The sequence below is a fragment of the Chrysoperla carnea genome, chromosome 4 (assembly GCF_905475395.1).
Source record: "Chrysoperla carnea chromosome 4, inChrCarn1.1, whole genome shotgun sequence".
Lineage (NCBI taxonomy): Eukaryota > Metazoa > Arthropoda > Insecta > Neuroptera > Chrysopidae > Chrysoperla > Chrysoperla carnea.
Window position 1 is genome coordinate 67843853 of NC_058340.1, and position 24312 is coordinate 67868164.

At 26.8% G+C, this 24312-nt stretch overlaps 1 protein-coding gene across 5 annotated transcripts in view; it reads left to right on the forward strand.

The window, feature by feature from the left end:
• The window catches only part of LOC123298024 (protein dead ringer), a 237725-nt gene that overhangs the window by 87439 nt on the left and 125974 nt on the right, over positions 1-24312 (forward strand). The gene's annotated exons all lie outside the window — the stretch shown is intronic.

Sequence of the window (24312 nt, forward strand, 5' to 3'; positions counted from 1 at the left end):
TAATAAATAGTACTGCGGCCATACGAATTCTAGAATTTTGTTCCGAATATCGAATACTGTAATGCATCCAAGTTTTCTATATCCATATTCTTTGGAAAAAAAAATTTTAAACGCAATAGTTAATAATCAAGATCTACAATAGAAACAAATAAATCTCTATAAATTATAAATGCGAAAGTAAGCAAGTGTGTTTGTTTGTTTGTTACGCTTTCACGCTTAAACTAGCGAATGGTTTTTAATGAAACTGTACAGCAATATAGCTGATACATCAGAATAACACATGAGCTATAATTTATAAAGATAGATTTAAAAAAATAAATAATAAAATACAAAAATAAAAAAATTTAATTTAATTTGACATTTGAAATTACCATAAATTACAGATTTTCTGTAAAAATAGTCAATGTAAAATATTTCAAGGCCACCTTCTCTGATATACTCAGTGAATAATTACTATTATACATTTTAAATAATAAAATAATATATTTTACCTGTGCAAAACAATCCCCACCATTATTTTCGAGTGTTATAGAAAGGGGATAAGCGAGAGCAATCTTTACTTTTAAACCCAGCGAAGCGGGTGGATATCACTCTAGTTATTACATAAGTTAACAAATTTGGAAGTTATTTAAAACGATTTCAATCATTTCGTTCCGTGATAAAATAAATCTTATCACGGAAGAGCCTTGATCTTTATTTGTATTTCTTTATTCGAAAATAATTTTGAAACATGTCCATGAAGAATCGTATTTGTTTAAACAAATTTGTTATTAAAAATTATTTAAACCACGTTTGGTAAAGTTCCCTTCAAAAGTTATTATAATCGAAATTGGGGTTAGAGTTCGAATACTTGGATGTAGACCTGGCCATCGTACTAAAAGTTTTGTGTTTGTTTGGTGTTTTACACACGCGAATAAACTTTCAAATAAATCCGCCCCATAGTAACAAAATTTGAACGAATTATTAAAAATACAGTTTTCGTAGTTTTTGATGGTTGCATCTTCTTTTTTTTTGGAGAAATTATGTGCTATAAAAATCACAAATAAATATTCGTTATTATTGTTGGTCTGTTAATTTATGAATATTGTTAATACGAGCAAGAAACCCTGTTGAAAAAATGACTGAATCAAACAGCTATCGCCAATGATATAGGTATCTTCCCACTTTGGTAAAAAAGATAAATTTTAAAACTGTAATGCATTGCGTATCGAACACTCAAGTTAATTATATAAATGATGTTTGATGGTGTATAATTTAATGTCGAACTGTATTATTAATAATAATCTGGCAACAAACTAATAAAATTCGTCAATAATTCATTGAGTTTTTTTTGTTGAAAATAACAAATTATTATTACTAAACACATCAATTTCATTATTTCATTTTTTTTTGTACTTTGCAACAATGTTTCAATGGAAAATTATAATAATTATTAAAAAATATATATTTTATTACATATATTTTATAATATTTAATATATTATATATGTAATAGGCTGGCCCATAATTCACGAACGGTTTAAAATGTTAAATATTTTTTTTACTTTTTTCTAATTTATATATCGGCTTTTTATGATACACTAAAGTAAATTACATGGTAGAGAGTTTATTTTACATTAGATGATGCGAATTCGTAGCCGATGTGATTTGATTTCGTAGCACTATGTATGAGATTTCGTTGCCCGTATGGTGCGATACCCGTACAGTATGTAAATAATGAATAAATAGATATACAAAACCAAATAACAAACTAAGCTTTCTGCCCTTTTCCCTCAAGTTCTTTAAACAAGGTCTGTAAAACTGTCTACACCGTACAGCTTGAAATAAGTCGTTTTAGCTGAGCTTGGCGGTCCTGGCCTTAACTCGAAACGTAGAATGCGTGATAAAATTGAATATATTGACATGTTTTATAAGACAAAAACATCAACATTTATCGTTACTTCTCGTGGAGGTAAAATAATCATTGTAAGAATCGTTTTTTCTTATCAAATACTCATAATTTGCTATTTTGATATACTATTTTAATTTTTATCGCTTATGTAAAATAAAAAAAGAAGGTAGAACAATAAATGTCCGACCTGTTTTCATATAATCAAACATAACTGACTTTGAATGAAATAAAATGTCACACTACAATTTCTAAAATTGATTTTCATTACATAAACGCTTTTTTATTTTATTTCAATATTTCTTTTTTCTGTTGATAATCATTAATCATTTCTAAAAATCATTAATTCTTATAAAACATTCTAACGTATATTTTTATGTTGACATATTATTCTAAATTCTTTGTTATTGACACATCGTGCCTCGAAACATTTCTCCATTTCCAAGAAATACAAAAAAACTAAATAATTAAAAATAGCCGCCATTTAATATTTCAAACAAAATCGAATCTGATTGGCTTATCGAATCAAATTACCTAGGTACTCTCATGGTAATTTTAGAAAAAAATAAATAATTATAGGAATAAAAATGGACGATTTTGATGGCCTAATAATCTATTAAATTGTTATAACTACTCATTTTCTGTAATAAAAATTGTCTGTCGTATATAAGTTAATGTTCTTCTAAACGTCAAACGATATAGGCTAGGTTGCTTTTTTTTTTAAAGACTATATGATTATTTAAATACAATGTTATATCGCACTTAAAATTATCATAATTGTGTTTATAACCGGTTTTAGGGCTCTTTTATTTTCATATTTTGTTGTAATAATAATAAGAAAAAAATATTTTTAATTATGATTTTTTAAACCATGTATATATGAAATATACATAGTATATTAAGTTTAGTCCCAAGTTTGTAACGCTTAAAAATATTGATGCTACGAAAAAAATTTTGATATAGCTGTTCATAAAATCACCTAATTAGTCCATTTCCGGTTGTCTATCTGTCTGTCTGTCTGTCTGTCCGTCTATCATCGCGATTACTCAAAAACGAAAAGAGAGAAATCAAGCTGAAATTTTTATAGCGTGCTTAGGACGTAAAAAGTGAGGTCAAGTTTGTAATGAGCAAAATAGATCAATTGGGTCTTGGGTTCGTAGAACCGTTAGAGATTGAATAAAAGTTTAAATGTAAAACATATTCCTTATAAAAAAATTATCAACTTTTGTTTGAAACATTTTTTCGTAAACATCACGGTTTACCCGTGAGAGCGCAAATTGTATAGTATGTATTAAATGGAAATATCAGTTATATATGTGTGACATGTATGTATGTGTAATGTGCCAGAGTAATAAACATGGTATTTCAACAACTAACTCAGTCAATTGTTTGTTTTCACTTGTTTTTTTTTTATATATCACAATGTTTTTATAAGTAATTAAGAGGTATAAAATAGAAAATACGATCAAAAAAACTTAAGCAAAAAAAATGATCATTAATTATTATGTTTTTTGAATAAATTAATTTATTTAGAAAAAAAATTTCATCGCAGCTGTGACTTTATCATAGTTGTAAAGGTGTCTTCTTCAGTTGTGACATTTTTTTTCTGTTTAGCTGTGTTGTTATAAGAAGGAAACATAAAATTGGCAAACGTTTTTGAATTAATAATATAAATTTAGAGAAAACGAAAAGTGTTTATCTTTTTTAAATTTAATTTTTTTTTTTGTTATGTATGCTAAAGCTTTGTTTTTACTTATTGATTCGTTAAATTTTTTGTTTTCGCATTCCTTTGTCATGTTGTATTGTATTTTTGATAGTATAAAGATTATGTTTTAATGCAGCTTGTTTGCGAGTTTAATTAGATCAACGTGAATATTAATGTGATTTCTTTACCTCTATTAAATTTTAGTAGAGCGTGACAACTATCTACGTTACATCTTTCGTTACATGCTTAAAGATGCGCAGAATGTTATAGCGCATTGATGACTCTTGCGTCTCTATCATTGACATTAGATTACATAGACTGAGTGTCAAACGATTTTAAGCGTGCCACATCTGAGGTAATTGCTTAGGTCAAATCCATTGTAGATTCGTAAGAAAAAATGTAAAGTGATACGTGATAAGTATTTTTTTTGTCAAAAAGCGAAAAAATTTAATGAAATCGCGATATTTTATGTAAAACGTTTTGTGATATGGAAACTAGACATTCAATGTATGCTTTTTTGATAAATATCCCTAGCTGTATGTATTTTTTTGATAAATGTTCCTAGCTGACCCAAGCAATTACCTCAATTGTTGGCACGCTTCTCACTGTACGGAAAGCTGGTTGATGCTTAGTCTTTGTGTAACTATAAAGTCAATGGTCTCTATAGAGAAGGCAATATTGGATATTTATTTGAAAATAGAGTTCCATCTTCATTCCGCCCTTTAACATATTCTTATCAAATTTTCCATTATTTTTATCAAATTTTTTAGTTATTTTTTAATCAAAATAGCCAAATAGAAGTATGACAGATAATCAATAAAAAACTATACCAATACAATGATCAGATACCTCTCAAAAATTTCTCCAGGAATAATATCTATCCGTTTATTACTATCATTAACTATGAATTTTGAATTTGAAATTTATTTAAGTTCAACGAAAAACCATTAGAAAGACAGCAGTTATTTACCGAATTAATTGCTCTGTTAACAAGGTTGACTAAAATTGACTCAGACTCTAATACGAAAAATCGTTGGAATGCCATCTATATAAAGAAAAACATCTAATATAACACCCATCTATGATGATAAGATGGTAAATCATTAATAAAGAATTGAAACAGCAGTGGACCTAAGATACTTCCTTGGGGTATACCCTTCTCTGAAATTCAGTTATACTCAAAAACACAATTAAACGAATTTTATAAATTATCACATACATAAAATTACTTTTTCGAAAAATTCATTAAAATCAATTAACATCGAAGAGAATCTGTGAGAATTTTTGCACATTTTCAAATCTGTATAAAAATAAAATTTCTTAAAAACGAAATAAATTAATGTATGTCATAAAAATTCTAACGAAATAATTAAGTGAACACAAATAATTATCAACAAGAAGGGATCTAATTATTTATTGTACACAATATTATATATAGACATATCGAAAACAACCCTTATACATAGAATTATTATTCGATAAGGGTGGTGTTTATATATTTGATTGAGATATTTATCCCTCATTGTCGATTATAAGGGTGTTATTTATTTATTATTATATTTTGGTAACAAATATTATTTTGGTTTATTTAATAAGATCAATTTTTTTGGAGGGTTTCTCTTAATATTTTTGGTAATCGATATATAGTCTTTGTGGGATATAAATTGAATTTGACAGTAGCAAATAATTCTGTGTACATTAATTTTAATCAAAATATAGTTAACCCTATTAATAAATTTGTTTTTTTTTCTTTTTGCTGGTCGGTTCTGTAACATTAATTGTATTTGGCAGATTTTTTTAATAACAGTATATGCATAGTAGTTTTACAATTACAATTTTAACATAGTTTTTATAATGGGTTTTGTGTCAGTTATTTTTAGGCGTGCTAATTGCTTGGTTGTGTTTAACGAATTTTAAATTTTTTCTCTTGTGATACATGATTTTTTTTTGTATCAATAAAATTACGTTTTATTATGCCGAGTCAATTAGTTACACGTTTTGTGTTATTAAAAAAAAAAATTGATATATGATTTCCGTTTCGACTTCAGTTCCCGGAAACTTTTTTTTCTGGATAATAATAACAATATTTTCCGAAAAAAGGAAACAATGTATCCACTTTATGTCTTGTGGAAGCGCAGCTTGTATATGGAAGAAAAAGATATCTGCTGGAGACGTATTTTACTAAAGGTAAAGAAAACTATAGGATTTTGAAAAATAAGCGCTACATTTATAATGTACGAAGGTACGAAAGGAACATAGCTTCTACCGGGTGTCCAACGACACCTCTCCTTCTCAACTATGTGTTTTGGGATTTATTCTGTTAACTGATAGTCATAGCCATCAGGATTTATTAAATTTAATAATTTACTATTTAACTATTTATGCATTGCTAATTTATTGAATGCTCGTCATAAATAATATTTTTGATTATATTGATTGGCAACCAAAAAAACATTTTATTAAAAACACTTCATTAAATTTACAATAAATAAATTGTATTTTATATTTAATACAAATATAATATTAAAAATATGTTATACTAGCTTGATACCCGCCCGCTTCACTGGGCATAAATGTAAAAGCCATCGCTTTATAGCCTCCATCTTTCTTGATATCACTTATTACTCTATCATTACACTGGAAGGATTGTTTTACTAAAATATATGCACAGTTTTCAGTTTTTTTAAATGTAAAATAGTCATAATTCATTGAGTATATCAGAAAAGAAGGCCATGAATTGTTTGACACTTACTATTTAAAATTTTACAAAAATTTTGAATTTATAGTTCAAAATGGTGATCATACATGGAACAGTAAAGTGTCAGATTAAATATAATTTTGTAATTTATTTTTTAAACATATCTTTATAAATTATGCCACATGTGTTATTTTCATATATGATCTATATTGTTGTACAGTTTCATTCAAATCCATTCGGTAGCCTTTGCGTAAAAGCGTAATAAACAAACAAACATCCTAACTTGCACATATATAATATATAGAGATTATTAAATTAATTTACAATCTACAATAATATATAAGTATTGTATTAATGGTATAAGAACACATGTTTTTAACATTTAATAAACAATTGTTTAAAGGGGAATACTTTAAAATATAATGACATTCTATAAATATATAAAATAATATATTTGAAATGTACAAAAATTTTGTGTTTGCTATTTTATGGCATATACAGGATGCTACAAATATTATTTGTTACTGTCGTATATAAAGAATTTAAATATAATTGTCATTAAGTACTAGAGAGGAGAATACAGTAGAATCTCGAAAACTCGAATTTTCAGCGAAATATTTAGAACTTCGATTAAACGAGGAGGAGTTTTTTTTTTATTGTTATGAACCCAGAAAATTCCAAAAGATTCTTCATTATACATACACATTTTAGTAACTTTAACTTACGGAGTCTGATTCTTTAAATTCGGGTGCAAAATGCTCAATAAGGGAAACAATATTTTGTTTGAGTCACAGAGGCAAAATAATTAGAAATATCGAGTATTTGGGTGTTCAGCCGAAGGAAATGGTAATTTTGTTCGTTTTATCGAGGATTTGGACTATGAGGTTCGAGTTATCGAAATTCTAATGTATATAGAAGTCCGATTCTTAAGACTCGAGAGAAAATGGAGGTGATACTTGGTGGGGCCCCTCGACTGTCCTCTATGTATATATATTATTTCTCTAACCTATTTTTCCTGCCACGCGAGATCTTATTCCGTTATCAAATTCCATGATTAACCCCTCATTTTCAAGCTTATTGTATTTTCAAGCTATGCTTTGGCTAATGACTCGTTCTAAAGATGTATTGCTTAGGAAAAGAAAGGCTTCATTTGTGTATGTAATTTGTATATCATATCTGTAATAAAATTGTTTAAAAATAAAAAGAAAGTAAATGCCTCACTTATTTGTTATTTCTCTAGCCTCTTCTTAGCTACGGGTCTCCCACTGTGGAATTCCGTACGGGTCGAGCTAATTCGATCTTATTTCAGTTTAAAACAACCTATACACTTGGCGTTTTATCTATATCGTAAGTTAGTAAGTTAGTTTTTAAAACTTATCGCCCACCAATTATGTTACATACTGTATATAGATATATAATTTTCATATATGAAAATTTTATTAATATTTTATATATTTAAGAAATGAATATAAGTAAGAATGTATATCAATAAAAATTAAAAATAAGAAACAAATTTTAACGACCAATTTTATTATTTAAAAATAGCAAATACAATCAAAATTCTAAATTTAAACAGATGTTTGGTTCTTAGTTCAGTTAGTTAAGTTTGGGTAATATACAAATCTTTTTTTTTTCTTTTTTGATGTAAAGATTGAGGAATGGATGGAGCACACAGTCGTATAAGTTTTTTTCGGTTATTATAATAATAAGACTTTATATTACTTTTTTTTTTCTTCGTTGTTGTGCAATGCATGTGGTAAAAAAGTATTAAATGTATCAAAAATAAAACTTATTATTATTTATTCTGTGAATATAAAAGTAATACAAGTGGATTAATAAATAATTGAATCAATCTGGAATGAGTTTTTCCATATAAGTGAAATTTATTCCTTGTAAACCGAATTTTGGAAACTTTGTTCTTAATCAAGTTCGGCCTGTTAGAAGCTACGATGTCGCTGAGAAACACACAGACGCACAGATAAACACTTTAAACTTATAACACTCCTTCTTAAATCAATGTCAAAGTGATGGTCAAGGATATCAGTTGAGATGAAAAGGATACTTCGAGTGCTATCATTTTTTGGAACAAATTTTTGAAAATATTCTAATTGAAATTGAAATATTAAAGTTGAGTTTGTTCATTTGAATTATTGTTTTGAAAGACTTAATTATATTATTTCACTTTTCAAAATGAATTGAGCCAGGTTTATTTGAACATTCATTTCACTAGTAATTATTTATATGTTAAAATTATACGTGATGCCTTTTCCAAACTGATTCGATTTTGAATATCATTGCCAATTTTTTAGTTTTTTCGAGAACGGAACTCTAACCTTGCACTTGAAACATAGCTAAGAACACTCTCTGTTAAATTACCTTTCAAATGAAACCAACAAAATTAAAATTGGTTTATCCGTTTAGGCGCTAAGATGCCACAGACAGACAAACACACAGACACACACACGTATAGCAGTCAAACTTATTACACCTTTTTTTTTTTAAATCGGGGGTTAAAAATGAAAATTTGCGATCTTTTTTAATTTCTTTTCATTCAAACTTACTAAATATTTTGTGCTAATGAGTGTACATTTACTTATATTGAAAATGTGGACATTATTCTTATTAATATAATAAAATTATGCTTAATAAAGTTGACTTTTACGTTCGTTGTTATTATATTATTTAAGCTCTGTCTAACGAAGAAAGAAACACACATTTTTTTTGGTGTATACATTTAATTATTATTCTTTCGTATATGATTTATTTGAATTTTTTATTACACTCAAAAATATTATTTATAATGAATTTTATATGTGTAGGTACATATTTTTAATAAGTTATCGCAAACCATGGTAATTTTATTTTTGCACAAGTTTTTGTTGTGCGATATACAAAAAATCAGTTTTTTATATTTATTACTAATTATTCTTACACAACAAGGATCATTTTTAATTAAAATTTAAAAAAAAACATGATTTTAAACTCATAATTCCGCAAAGATATGAAAAAAAAAATTAATTGAATTACAAATACTACCTACATTCAATATTTAATAAAATTCCCGATATAAAGTGAAACCCTTAAAAATAAAAGCAAACATCGATTTCAATCCTTAATACTGCACATGGAGAGACGACATCATTCTCTTCAAACTGGGATACTTTTCCCTGGAAATCTCTCCTTCCTAGACTTTCTTGAATCATTACTTAGAACAACTTTCGATTAAATCACCTTTCAAACAGAAGAAGCTAAATCAAAATCTGATTTCTGATTTCCAATTTTTATGGAAAATGTATATCTTTTAATTTTTTTAATTCAAACGAAATCTATAAAATAAAAATAAATTTATCAAAATAAACAAAAATATAATTTTTTTTTATTATAAAATAATAAAAAATAATCGGTACATTACAAAGAACAAAAGAAAATGACGTAATCTCTTCCGTTCGAAATGAAATATTTTCTAAATAAAATTGATGATTAGAAACGTACGGTTCTATTTTATTAATAATATTAATATTATTATTATTTATACCTAGTGTTTCATAAAAACTGCTTTTCTACTAATCGATAGAAGATAAATCGTATATATGTAAGTTCATTTCCGTTTGCCCGTCTGTCTATCGGTCCGTCTGTTCATAAACACAATAACTTTAAAAACGAAAAGAGATATCAATCTGAAATTTTCATAGCGTACTTAGGACGTAAAAAGTGAGGTCGAGTTTGTACATGAGCAATATAGATCAATTGAGCCCTGCGTCCGAGGGACCCCTGTTGTAAACCGTTAGAGATAGAAAAAATGTTTAAATGTAAATAATGTTCCTTATAAAAGAATAAACAATTTTTGTTTAAAACATTTTTTCGTTAACATCACTATTTATCCGTGAGAGTGCATATTAGGTTAAAACAAATACAATATATATCTTAATATATATATTTCTTGTGAGCGTGTGTATGTAATTGAACTCCTCCTAGACGGCTGGACCGATTTTGATGAAATTTTTTGTGTGTGTTCGTGGAGATTCGAGAATGGTTTAGATTTACAATTTGGTCCAGTACAACTGTTTTTGAGGGCTCCGTACCAAAAAAATGAAATTTCATTAAATGGTGGGAGCGCATATAAATCATATCACATTATGAATACTATGTGTACTATGTATTTTTAATAGTATTCAGGTATTGTCAATAGGCATTTATTAGAGCCATATGCGAGCGCAGCGAGCTCTACTATCAAAGGTCAGGCCAAAGGTCGAAGGTCAGGCCACTCCAATAAATAGGAGTTAAATTGGGGTTTAGCGGGATGGGTTTAGCGGACAGGCTAAACGTAGTATAGGTATTCATGAATTGGAGTTACGTTTTTACGGGACAACGTCCGTCGGGGCCGCTAGTATACATGTATTATTGTATTGTAAGTGTTTGTTTATTACTATGTTCACTGAGGAAATGAAAAGAAAGATACTCTTATTACTTTGTGTGTAAGAGTGACTATCTTTCTTTACTTACAGGGCGTAAAAAACAAACGATTACGATTACTTGAACGATTAACTCAGTCAATTGTTTGTTTTCACTTGTTGATTTTGTATTTTATATTAAGCATAAGATAAAAATAATAAAAATGTCGATTATGGATGTTTATATGTACACTATGTATATTTAATATAAACATTGGACATGTATATCACATCGTTTAACACAATATATAATATTATTTTTGTATTTCAATAGATCTGATGTTAGTTCTGAGTTAGATGAGAGAATATATAGATAGGATGCAATTACATAAAGAAAAGATAATAAATGATTAAAATCAATAAGATAAACAAATAAAATCATCATCAGAGTACTTAGAAATAAAAAGAAAAATAAGCCGATTTATATATATGTAGTAAAATATTATTATTATTATCTTATAGTTATATATGTTGAACACGGGAAATGAGTGTATATTATAACGTTTTAAGATGGATACGAAAAGAACAAAGTGTTTTTGTATCATTTGTAAATTATATTTATTCATTTATTATACCTTCTTATGGATGGAATTAATTATATCCCTTCGCGTCAATCGTTCGTTATGATTCCGTTTCAGTGGCATCTTCAATTTCGCTGGAAGATCGCTACAAGGTCTCTCACCACCGTTTTATGGCATAATAAGGGCGAAATATAAACTAGGCTTGGCAGTTTCTGAATCTAGTGTTCTCATTAGTAAATTATTTTAGTCTGTATATCTGTCAGATAGACAGACATACAACCATGAATAACTACTTTACTTATGACTGATGTTAAAATGATGTTTTTAAATTAAATAATGATGAATTTCTTTTGCTTTTAACTGTCTTTGACAGTAAATGATAATTATTATTATCACTTAAGTGTAAAATGAAGTTCGCAGACCTTCATATGAATTAAGTATACATATACAATGCATTTTATATTAATAATAATATACAGAGTGTTTATTTTAAAAGCACCATTCACATCTTTTATTTAAAACAATAACAAAAGAATAAAAAATTTCATGACCATTCTAATTTAGAACAAGATTCTGTGTTGATAAAATTGTTAAATTTAAAAAGAAACAAGTGAAAACAAACAATTGACTGAGTTAATTGTTGAAATACCATGTATAGTCAGTGTTGATTTTTTATCACATTACATATACCAACATGTGACACATACATAACTGATAATCAAGTATAGTTCATATTATAAAATTTCCGCCCTAATTGTCACCCTCACGGGTAAACAGTGATGTTTACGAAAAAATGTTTCAAACTAAAGTTGTTTAATTTTTGATAAGGAACATTTTTTACATTTAAACTTTTGTTCTATCTCTAACGGTTTACAAGATGGGTCCTACGGACCCAAGTCCCAATTGACCCATGATGCTCATTTACGAACTTGACCTCACTTTTTACGTCCTGAGTACGCTGTAAAAATTTTAGCTCAATATCTTTTTTCGTTTTTGAGTTATCGTGTCCACAGGCGGATACACAAACAAATAATGCAATCTTATAAGTGACGTATATGTTTGAAATAAACAATGTTGTTGCTATGCAAATAATTGATACTATGTGTTATATATATATAACATATCAATTATGTTCTGAACTAATTTGCGCTGTCACGGGTAAACAATAATCTTTACAAAAAAATATTTCAAACAAAAGTTGTTTAATTTTTTGTAAGGAACATTTTTTACATTTAAACTTTTATTCTATCTCTAACGGTTTACAAGATGGGTACTACGGACCCATGACCCAATTGACCCATGTTGCTCATTTACGAACTTGACCTCACTTTTTACGTCCTGAGCACGCTGTAAAAATTTCAGCTTGATATCTCTTTTCGTTTTTGAGTAATCGTGACCACAGACGGACGGACGGACGGACGGACGGACAGCCGGAAATGGATTAATTAGGTGATTTTATGAACACCTATACCAATTTTTTTTTTGTAGCATCAATATTTTTAGGCGTTACAAACTTGGGACTAAACTTATAATACTATGCATATTTCATATATACATGGTATAACAAGCGAATAACACCTCGCTATGATAAAAACTGTCTGTTTTCTTCTAAAATATTAAACTCACAGAAACAAGGTCAATAGAAGAAATAATAACCATAACAATTGATGATTCTTGAGCATTGGACCAATATTTCAAACCCAGAATGGTCTAGTCTTCTATTAACATCCTTTCTTGAGTATCAGACTTCGCCCATGCTTAGTTTTCGGTCCTTGCATAGCCACGGTATGATGCAGTATATTAAAACAGCAAAAAAGAAGAGAATTAACAAGAAACTTGGCTCATTTTCCTTGTTCAATGTTCGGGCAAAGGTTGTCAAATCAAGATTTTGTTTTTGGATTCGAGAGCTGGCAAAGTTTCCCAGATCTGGTAATTTTATAATTAATATTGTTAAAAGGTTATAAAAAATAATAAAAAAAAATTTCTTAAAAACATTTTATTATCAACAATTTTCGTACTTTTTTCGGTAATACACGCTATAATCAACGCAGTAAACCTGTTTTCAATCAGTTTCAAGTTTTTTCGTAACGTTAGCTTAGCTCTTTTACCGAAAGCATTAATGACTCTTACAGAAATAAAATTTTAATAAAATTAATGTAATTTCTCATAAAAATCAACCAAAAATCGTTTTTAGACATAATAAATATAACGACTTCACGTATAATATTTAAATGATCCCTTTATCGTTTTCAAAACATAACATGGTTAAGTAATATTATTCGTGGCATATTGAAATTGAAGCAGATGTTTCTTAGAATTAATTCCGCACGCTTGTATTTCGTATAAACAAAAAACATAATATATAAAAATAAAAATAAAGACTAATATAAAAGTAATGCTTAATAATAATTTAAAAACTTAATATATATCCCTCATTCGTTCGATTCCAAAAATATACACATTTTTGGAAATATCTTCTAGACGGTTCGTTTATATAAATATATAATGACATTGCTTGATTGAAATAATGACACACCCTATTTTTAAATATCATGCAAAAGTATTTATAAGAGAGATGAAAGTATATGCTGTTTAAAGTTTTCTTTAAAAGCAACCCCTTAAATTGTTAAACTTTCTGGATTTTATTATTTACATGAAATTGTAAATTCTTTTTAAATTAAATAAATATAATATGAAACTTTTATTTTTAGTATTACAATTTAGTTTTTTGGGTTTTATTTTTAAATTTTAATCTCAGACAATTTTAATGTTTATACCATGTATATAAGTTATATCAAGGTATATTAAGTTTAGTCCAAAGTTTGTAATGCTGCAAAATATTGATGCTACCAACAAAACTTTGATACAGGTGTTCATAAAATCACCTAATTAGTCCGTTTTCGGTTATATGTCCGTCTGTCCGTCTATCAACACGATAACTCAAAAACGAAAAGAGATATCAACTTTAAATTTACAGCGTGCTTACTACGTAAAAAGTTTGGTTGAGTTCGTAAATGAGCAACATAGGTCAATTAAGACTGTTATACATATTTTTTAAGTTAGTAGACTAACATCTATTCTAATCCAGAAAAACTATCTAGAAAATTTTTGATTTCGGAAATGTCGGTCTGAATACCCTTCCATCGAGGATTTTTGCATTTAGGAAGTTTTAAAATTAAAAACTGGCATTTTTATGGATATTCGAGCTGGGTGAATTCATAATTGTGTTTTTTAATAATTTGTTATTCAATAGTTATTCAAATTTTTTATATAAAAATATTTTTTAAGGACTTTTATAAGTTTAAGTTTTTTTTTGTTAAAAAAGTGGAATCATCGATTATAATAATAATAATAATGATAATAATAACATTAATAGAACAACAGGAGGGAAAAAAATTATTTACATGCATGCATCATGTTGGTTTAAAGCCAACCACGTTGGACACATATTATTTTATGTACAAAGTGTTCAAAATATTATATTATATTAACGTTGCTAAAAAATCATTTTTTTAATAAAATGTATTTCAATTGTTTTTATAGTTTTCACTATGTATAGCCTGTTTGAAACACTAAATAGCCGTTTAAAAAAACGCTTTCCAAAGTTTATATAAAATAATATTTACTGAATTACATTTCGCTACACTGCAATATTTATTCGAATTAATAAAACTTGATTGGTTGCTAAAAAGTAAAGCATAAATAGTATATCCAAATATACATACATCTGTATAACATTCTATGCCTATAAAGTGACATTTAAAAAGATTCCAATAAAAATTGGTAGATTGTCGAATTACTAACGAAGTTAATAAAAAATGGTGTTGGCGCAGTGAACAATATATTTTACAATATAACACATATACTAATAACATTGTTATCTGCGTTTCCACCATTTACACCATTTGACTTATCATTTTCATGATGGAATTTTTGGTTAAACCAATGATAAAAATTGTTACATAATACACATTGTTTATTGTAAACTTTGTATAGATAATATCATAATATGATGTTTATTAGTGTCCCATTATAAGTGTATGTAATATGTTAATTTCTTAAAAATATTTTATTTTATTCTTTTATTCATATTATTATTATTATTATTATTTGTTATTATATTATTATTATTTGTGTAACATTATGAACAATTATAATTTAAATGTATTCTGCAGATGTCCACCAAACTTTAAAAGTTTAAAAGCTATCCACTATATTTAGGTAATGCATATACATATATACATACCATGTAAAAACATTTCATTCTTTAATATTTTAAATACAGTCAAAATCGGTAATAACGACAATGAAGGAACCAATATATTTCGTCGTTGTAGTCGATAGTCTTTGTAAAGATATGTGCATTTTTGTAGTATAATTGCTATAACCGATATGCAAGTTATGCTAGGTTAGGTTACAGTGACTGGGGTTTTGGGATGGGACACACTAAGACCATAGGCTCCGTTGTGATACCGAAAACGGTTGGCCTACCCCATTGAGAACCGCATCAGTGCTTTGAATATGAGTTCATAAGGTCATAAATATAGTTTTTAAGGTTCAAAATAGTATTAAGATGGTATTTTGTTTAATATTAGAAACTGTGTTCATGTAAAAAGAGTGTGTTTTTACCTTTTTTAAATTTTGGGGCAAAGATATAACAGTCAAAAATATTTGATTTTGTTTTCTGGTTGAAATTTGCTAAACGGTAGAAGACAAAATGAGGCTTAGAAGGATGAACGATTGTAATGTGATTTGTTTTAAAAGACGACCTTGTTTACCGAAACAGGCGGGTTACAGCTAGTATCGAATGATAATATTATAAGAGAATAAATAAATAAAAATAATAATACCAAATGTAAATGTAATTTAATAAAAATTTATTCATAAAAAAATACAATTAATTACAAGACTATACATAAATATACCATCACTTTGTGTACCGGTGTATAGTTGGAACCACACACCGGTTAAATAGTGTGGGTGTCATTATATTATAATATGCGTCAATTATATTATTATATGTTAGGCGCAACGAACGACAATGGTCATTGAGAAAAAGAAACAGACCACAATGCGTTTTGAGCCAGCTCTTGGTTTTTTATTGATAGCTCATGTTAGAAGTATGATCCAAGTATTATTTTTCTTAAACTAAAAATTTTATATGTAGTCCCGAAAACAACTCAATCAAGTGCTATTTGTGAAATTTTTTCCTGAGAAATCCCAGCATTAACGGGACAGTTCAAGATAAATATTAATTTTAAATTTTAATTAATTATTTGGATTGAAATTATCACATATCATAATTGAGAATACATTTTTCACAAGCACGGGAGATTTGCTTAGGTAGACAATGGTTCTGTTTCTCTTTCACTTATGTGAAATTTGTTTATTTTTCTTAGAATTTAGAAAGTCTTACCAATATATGAATTTTTAAAAATCACAAATTTTGGAAAAGTTTATCAAAGTTTCCATTTCATGTAAGTAAGTGAAACAGAAATAACAAATAACCACTCACTTTATTGGGAAAATCGTGTAACAACCGCGGGCTTTAAATATATCAATAACAGGATTTCAACAGGTATTGACTGGATATTAAGAAGCCTTAGTTATTCACAACAATAATCTTCAAAATGATTTGCATAGTAAAAAATTCTCGACTCTTCTAATGATCTAGACATTCCATGAACTATCTGCTGTTCTTTCCTTTAAAGATTTAAGCCTGATTTCGTCGTGGAAATAATGTTTGAATATATGTCAAGCGATTAAAACACTATGTTAGATGATAATGTGGGACAAAAAGACTATACCGATTTCCGTCAAGGTAGAACCATTTTTGTAGTCGAGTGCTAGGATTTCCCCAAATCAAAACTATGGCCGACCTTGACAACTTTCCCATAAAGTGTTAATCACAATAATTTATAAAATCATGTTCTCATATTTAATATACCATTGATATTAATAATTATATTAATATACAACCATTTTTTACACATTTGTCATACGGTAAATCACATTCATACCGTCGTCTGATTCAATTCAAGTCGTTAACCTTAATTTTTTTTTTAAATAATATGTATAAATAGTTTAGTCTTTTGTAGGTGACATTTTATAGACATTTTTAATATACATTTCTTTTCAAAGTGAACAAAATATAATATGATTTATTTTGCGACTGTAAATACAGTGGATTTTCATTTGTTCGATTTAAAAAAAGTCGTTTTTAATAGATCTTTGGGATCAAGGATATTATTCTAAGCTTTTATAATACTTAAGCTATTCGATTTTATTTTCAACTTGTTAGCACTCGCGTCAACCGTCTGGGTAATCTTTAGTCGCTTGATGAGAAATTTACTCACGCGTTCTGCTCATGTATCAAATTTTTATGTATAAAACTTCATAAAAATACATTTTTTTTATTAACAAAGTTTCCAAAAATCACAAAAAATTCCTAGGTCATGGGGCTTTTTATTATTATTTTATCGTTCAAAGTTGGCTGAAAAAATGATGAATCGTATAGGTTTATCTTTTCAATTGGATATTTTCTATATCAAAAAATCTAGAGGGTGATAAAAAACTATCTAAAATATTTAGACAATCTTGTAGTATCATAATACCATAAAAATATAAGGTTGTCGATGATATAAAAACAAAATTTTAATTTAATTTTGAGTTTATCGAAGATTCATTATGGGATGAACAGAGACGGCTGTAGTTTGAGTATTGATGATTGAAGAGCGATATCTATACTATCAAATTTATAAAATAATTTCACTAATAAAACTATGCAACTTCTCCAAATTTTTGTCTTGAAATCCGCTTTTAAACAATGTTTAAAAGGTATTTCAATAAATGAATAATATCATTTTAAGATAGAAGGTCAGACAGTTAAAAAAAAAAACTTTCATTAATTTGTTTTATTTAAAAAATATATATATATATAATATTGTTTAAATAATAATTAAAATGTTTTACGTATATAAGATATTATTTTTTTTAAAGTTCTTAATTGCATTTTTTTCTTAATAAATCAATATTGATTTTTAATTAAACGGATTTAAGTATCGATCTTTTTTTAAAATATATGTCTATTTCTGTTATTTAATAATAAGATCAAATATTGAAATAATATTTTTTAATATTAAAGAAATATATTCACTTATCTTTGTGTGGTATTGAATGTAGATAAGTTTATACACACTTAGGAACTCCATTCATCCGGAGAGACGAAGTTTTTTTAGTATTTTTATCTTAGTTATTTGTATATGTATACTTATCTACCGTCTCTCTTGGAGGAATCTGGTTGTTGGCGTTTACGAAGTATATATATATATATATATATATATATATATATATATATATATATATATATATATATATATATATATATACGCTTTTTGAATTATTTAAATATAATTTTTATATTTTTTTTTACCATTGAGTGTTAATTTTTATTATTAAAAATAAATAAATAAATGGTTTCACAATATGGTATATTAAAATTTAATTTGGGAATTTTTATCTTGTAAATTGTTAATTAATAAAGAATATTTCACCATTAAAGATTTCACCAATAATTTTTTAATATGAAAAATAATATTTATAAATCTGAAACTTTATTTTCTCACATATACCGCAAAAATTTTCATTAAAAAGATAATTAAGGATATAAAAGCGTGTATGATCAGGTAATTTCAGGTAAACAAATAAAAAATATGTATTTTTTTTCAATTTTGATAGTAAATTATGTTATAACTCGACGATATAAGACTAAAAGTATGGGTAAAATGTTTTAAATTTTCTTTAGTTATTAAGCTCTCGATATTTCGAAAACCAACGCAGATATCAAAAAAAAATATTCTGATTTTTCGTCTAAATTCATAAAGTTATAACAAAATTCATCTTCAAAGTTGAAAATATGATTAAAATAATTTCAACCCTATATTTACCCTGCTCGTACCTCCTTTATATGGATGGAGACACTTGGTTTTTTTCTTTTCTATGTCATACTTTTTATTGAACAGTTTTTTTTTTCATTTGTTCCAAGTGAAAATTATCAAAAACTTTCAAAATATGTCGTTTTTTGAGATTTTTCCATAAGAGTAATTATTTTATATCGATTTTCAATGATTTTTTTCTAAGCTGTAATTTTAACCACATATTCTTTGAGTAAAAATCTACCTTTATGTCATACATCATACATCTTTAAAGGTAGAATTTATTTAAGATTTATTGAAAACCTCTAAAATTGTTAGAATTGTATTTCAAAACCAATCAACAAAATATGTCTCTTTTCCATGAATTATGAGTGCCTTACATAGTGCGCCTCTTATCATGCGCCATCGATTGTAGCCCTCGGGTATAAGAGGGATAAAATCATCGATTGTATCGATTATCCCTCGTAGTGTGTGGCTAAGAAGTTGTACCACGAATTTTCCAATCTGTAAAATCTTAAGTAAATCATATATTTTACTAAGATCAAGTGTTTTGTACATATTATTTCAGTTAACTTTAAACAGTTTTTGTAAATGAAGTATTATTTCATAAATTCAATCGATTTTTCATCGCTTCAACATTTGTGCCATCAAAAATTATTCGAATTTTTTGTAATACATCACAATTATTAAAAATAAACTCAGACAACAACAAAAATGCTTGTTTTTTGGGGTAATTTGTCAGTTTTTTTGAAGAAAGAATTATTTGTTTCCAAGTAATTTATTCAAATGTTTGGCGTAATGAAATAAACGAACATTTATTATTATGAAAATAATATAATCTGTTCTTTTTGTGCCCTGGTGTGATTAGAAAAGAATAGTCTTATTACTTACACTGCAATAAGATTATCTTTTTTCGCTTACACTTAACGTATTTACTACATCGAGCCAAAAAGAACATACAGAACGTTCTGCATATTTATAAATTTACTGGAGTGATACCCATACGCTTCGCGGGCTTTAAAAGTAAAGATTGATAAAGATTGCTCCCGCTTATCCCCCTTTCTATATCACTCAAAATAATGGAAAGGATTGTTTTACACAGGTAAAATAAATGTATGGTTTTCTATTTTTTAAATGTATAATAGTAATTATTCATTGAGTATTTCAGAGAAGCTGGCCGTGAAATATTTCATATTGACTATTTTTTTCAGAAATCTGTAATTTATGGTAATGTCAAATGACTACTTTTACAGAAATCTGTAATTTATGGTAATATCAAATTAAATTAATTTTTTTATATTTATTATTAATATATCTTTATAAATTATATATCATGTGTTATTCTGAAGTATGAGCTATATTTTCTGTAAAGTTTCATTAAAAACCATTCGCTAGTTTTAGCGTGAAAGCGTAACAAACAAACAAACAAACATGCTTACTTTCGCATTTATAATATATAGAAATAAATTCACTTCAATACATTTTATGAGAGATATACAACAGTTATTAATTATAATGGTACTAAACATATAATGGGCGGGAATATTCAAACTATCATAATCATTCAACTGTTTCAAATTAATTTTATTATTATTATTATTATTATTATTAATAAGTATTTTTTTTTAAATTACTCTCAAAGTTTAGTACAATTTAGAAAAAAGAAATATTTTCTATTCAATAGGATAAAATTAATAATGATCAATGTTTTCGTCGAGTTATTAAATTTTCTTAACGCTAAAGATATGTTCTTAATTTTTAAATTAATTTGAAATTTTCGTTGAAAAATTTTTGTTTGTTTGCTCAGCGTCATTGCACTCATTTATATTTAATAAAAAAAACAGCTGTGATTAGTTTTTTTAGGATGCTCTAGTCATTTAATACACGCCCAATCGTAAGAATTCTGAAAAATTTTTAAGATACCTTTAAAAATGACGCTTCTAAAGATCGATTTTAGTCTGTATCTCAAAAACTATTCAACCAGTCATCAAATGCAGCCGATTTTTGTAATTTTTGTGTCAAAATTACCTTATAAACTGAGTTTTATCGAAATTGGAGATAAAAAAATTTCTCGATTTTTTGCAATTTTTTAAGGGGTAAAAATCGAAAATCTTTGAAAAAATCGAAAAAAAAATTTGATGAAACTCAGTAAATAGGGTAAATTTGATCAAAAAAGTATAAAAATCAGGTTAACAACATTTAAATATCATCTTTCTATTTAATTTTAATATAATTTAGTTTTATAATTCCACAATGTGATTTTAATATACCAGATAGAAATTTAATTGCTTTACAAGCACATATTCAGCCTAAGTTAAAGCGAAGGATCGAACTCTAGTCCTTCCTATTCAGAGCCGGATGTTCTAACCAGTGGACTAGGAAATTAATAGTACGAGCATAATTATTAGTATTTTTTGTGTTGAACATTAAAATAAACATCTTACATGACCATACTCTAAGTAAAAAGAATTATATTCTAAGACTGGGACGAGCATTTGAATAAGTCTATTTTACAGTTAAAGTAAAATAAAACAATTCAAATAGTAGCCAACACATAAATTATTACATAAATTCTTGAGATCTTTCATTTTTTTTTTGTTAATAGCCACGACAAAACGTTTAAACATTATTCAAGTATTTCGTTCACGTTTTGATACATTTTTATACACCTATTCTGATGTTTTTTATAATATTTTTGTAAGAAGAATGATTAATAAAAGATAATAATGATACAGAAAATATAATAATTTTTGTTATGCTAACTATTATTATTATTAATATTAATATTTTTATTCATAATAATATTATTCATGCATAAAATTATAAAATAAAAGATTTAAACACAATAAATAATACTGATGACCTTTTTTTTTTACTTTACTTTACTTTACTTTACATTACTTCTCTCAAATAAAATATTTCCACATTTTTATTTTTGTATATCAAAAGAAAAACAAGTAACAATCTGTGATGTCACTTTGACAGATTATTATGTGTCCGCCATTTTTATTATAACCTATTCAAATGTAAATGATGATAATGTTTTTATAATAATTTATTTTTATTTATAAATTGTATATCAAGATATTATATATGTTTTATATTAAAAAAATATATCTTTTAAAACATGCTTTAACTTGGTATTATTAACTGCTGTATTTCCTGGAAGTATTATCGTATACAACTCATTCGAAAGCTCAAAGTTCCATCTGTGAAGCTTTTGCCTTCATTTTTCTATAGAATTTTTCTTGTCCAATTTCTGCTTTTAAAAAAGTACTTAGATCCCAAGCCAGTTATTAACTGTCAAAGTAATATTGACACTTTTGATTTTAACCCACCAACAAGCGCATCAACCGTTCGGTAATTTTTAATCGCGTGATGAAAGATTTGCTCACGCGTTCTGCACATGCTTCAAATATTTCGCACGTTAAGAATTCCTTTAATCTATACATATAAGAAAGGAAGCTGACTGATCAATACACACGCGCCTTAAATGACGTAAGTGAGCACTAAGAAGGGATTTTTGGAAGTTCGTCTCCTAAAGGATTAAAAAAGTTAGTAACATATTTGTCATGTCACTAAGGTTATTTTAACTTCATGTGTTTAATTATTCTTCTCACAGGCGGTACTTGAGGAATGCTTCTTTATAAATTGAAAGTCTGAAACTATATTTTATCGTTATACGAAATATTTAAAATAATGATTATACACTCATATACTTAAAGTACTAATCAGCGAGTGCTGACGGGTTAGAAAATGCCTTCTTTTGTGTTTCGGACAGATGTCAATCAAGTAACACCTATCACATATCTTCTATATTTGTAAAAAAAACGCTGATTGTTAAAGTTAAAATATTGATATGATTTTCATTAGTTAAATAGATTTTGGACAACTGTCCGAAAAAAAAGCAAATCGATGAAGGTGTCCATTTTTTAATAGGAAACGCTAAATCTGAAATTCATAGCTGCCTTGAAATCGATCTTTCTCGTGGCGCTGTAAGCTCTAATACTATAATTCAAATTTAATGCATGAAATATATGAAAATTTTCCATATTATTAAAAAAGCTCAATGAAAATAAAAAATAACAATTTATATATGCAAAACCAAATCTAAGCCTCCCTAATTCAATAAATATTAGGTTATATAATCTCCCCTAATAAATAAATACATACCGAGCATGAAATAAAAAAATTTTTATGTGAAATTCAAACCAATCGTAATGAACATAAATTCTGTGTTTTATTCATGGCGACCTTTCATTATTTACATTATATATATATATATATAAAATTGCACACACCCTATAATATCCTAATAAAATAAGGGATGTTTCATAACACATTATTCCCCTTATAAAAACATAAGTTTGTTCTTTTTTACTTTGATGTAGTACAAACAGTGTAAATAGAAAAAAAATAGTGATATTATCAGTATGATAAGACTATCTTTTACTTGTTACACTTAGTGTAAAAAGTGTATAAACTAGGGTACAAAAAGACCTTGTTACTTATTATAATTTTCTATTTATAAATGTTAAATAAAATCCCCTTTTTGTGTGAAATTGTTTTAATTTCAAGTTTACTCTAAAATCACCTCAAAATGTATCAGATAAAATAATTCTGTTTCAAAAATGAAGAGAAACTGTCGAAAATATAATTATGTAACATTTGGGGTTAATTTTAGTTAATAATAAATATATTTATTTGAAATAAGTATGCACAACGCGCGGCGCATGAATATTTAAGATTGACATGAATTTATTTTATAAAAATTCAGTTTTTTTCAAGATGTTAAATGTCAAGTTTTATAAAAAAAATTATATTAATTCTTTAATTAATTGAATAAATGTATATTAAAGTAAGAAAATAGGATTGCGGAAAAGGGTACTTCCTTATTTCGTAGGAATACTTGAAAACAAACACTGATTGACGCCAAAAAGGAAAGCAAATGATGAAAATACCAAATATTTTGTCATATCTTTTCATTATCAGTAATTAATAATTTAATAGTTTTCAAGATCTTACCCTAACGTTTTATTTCATTGTAAAAAACTGATTGTGAAAAACTGAAAAATAGAAGAACAAATTTTTGATACATAGATTGAAATTTTTTCGA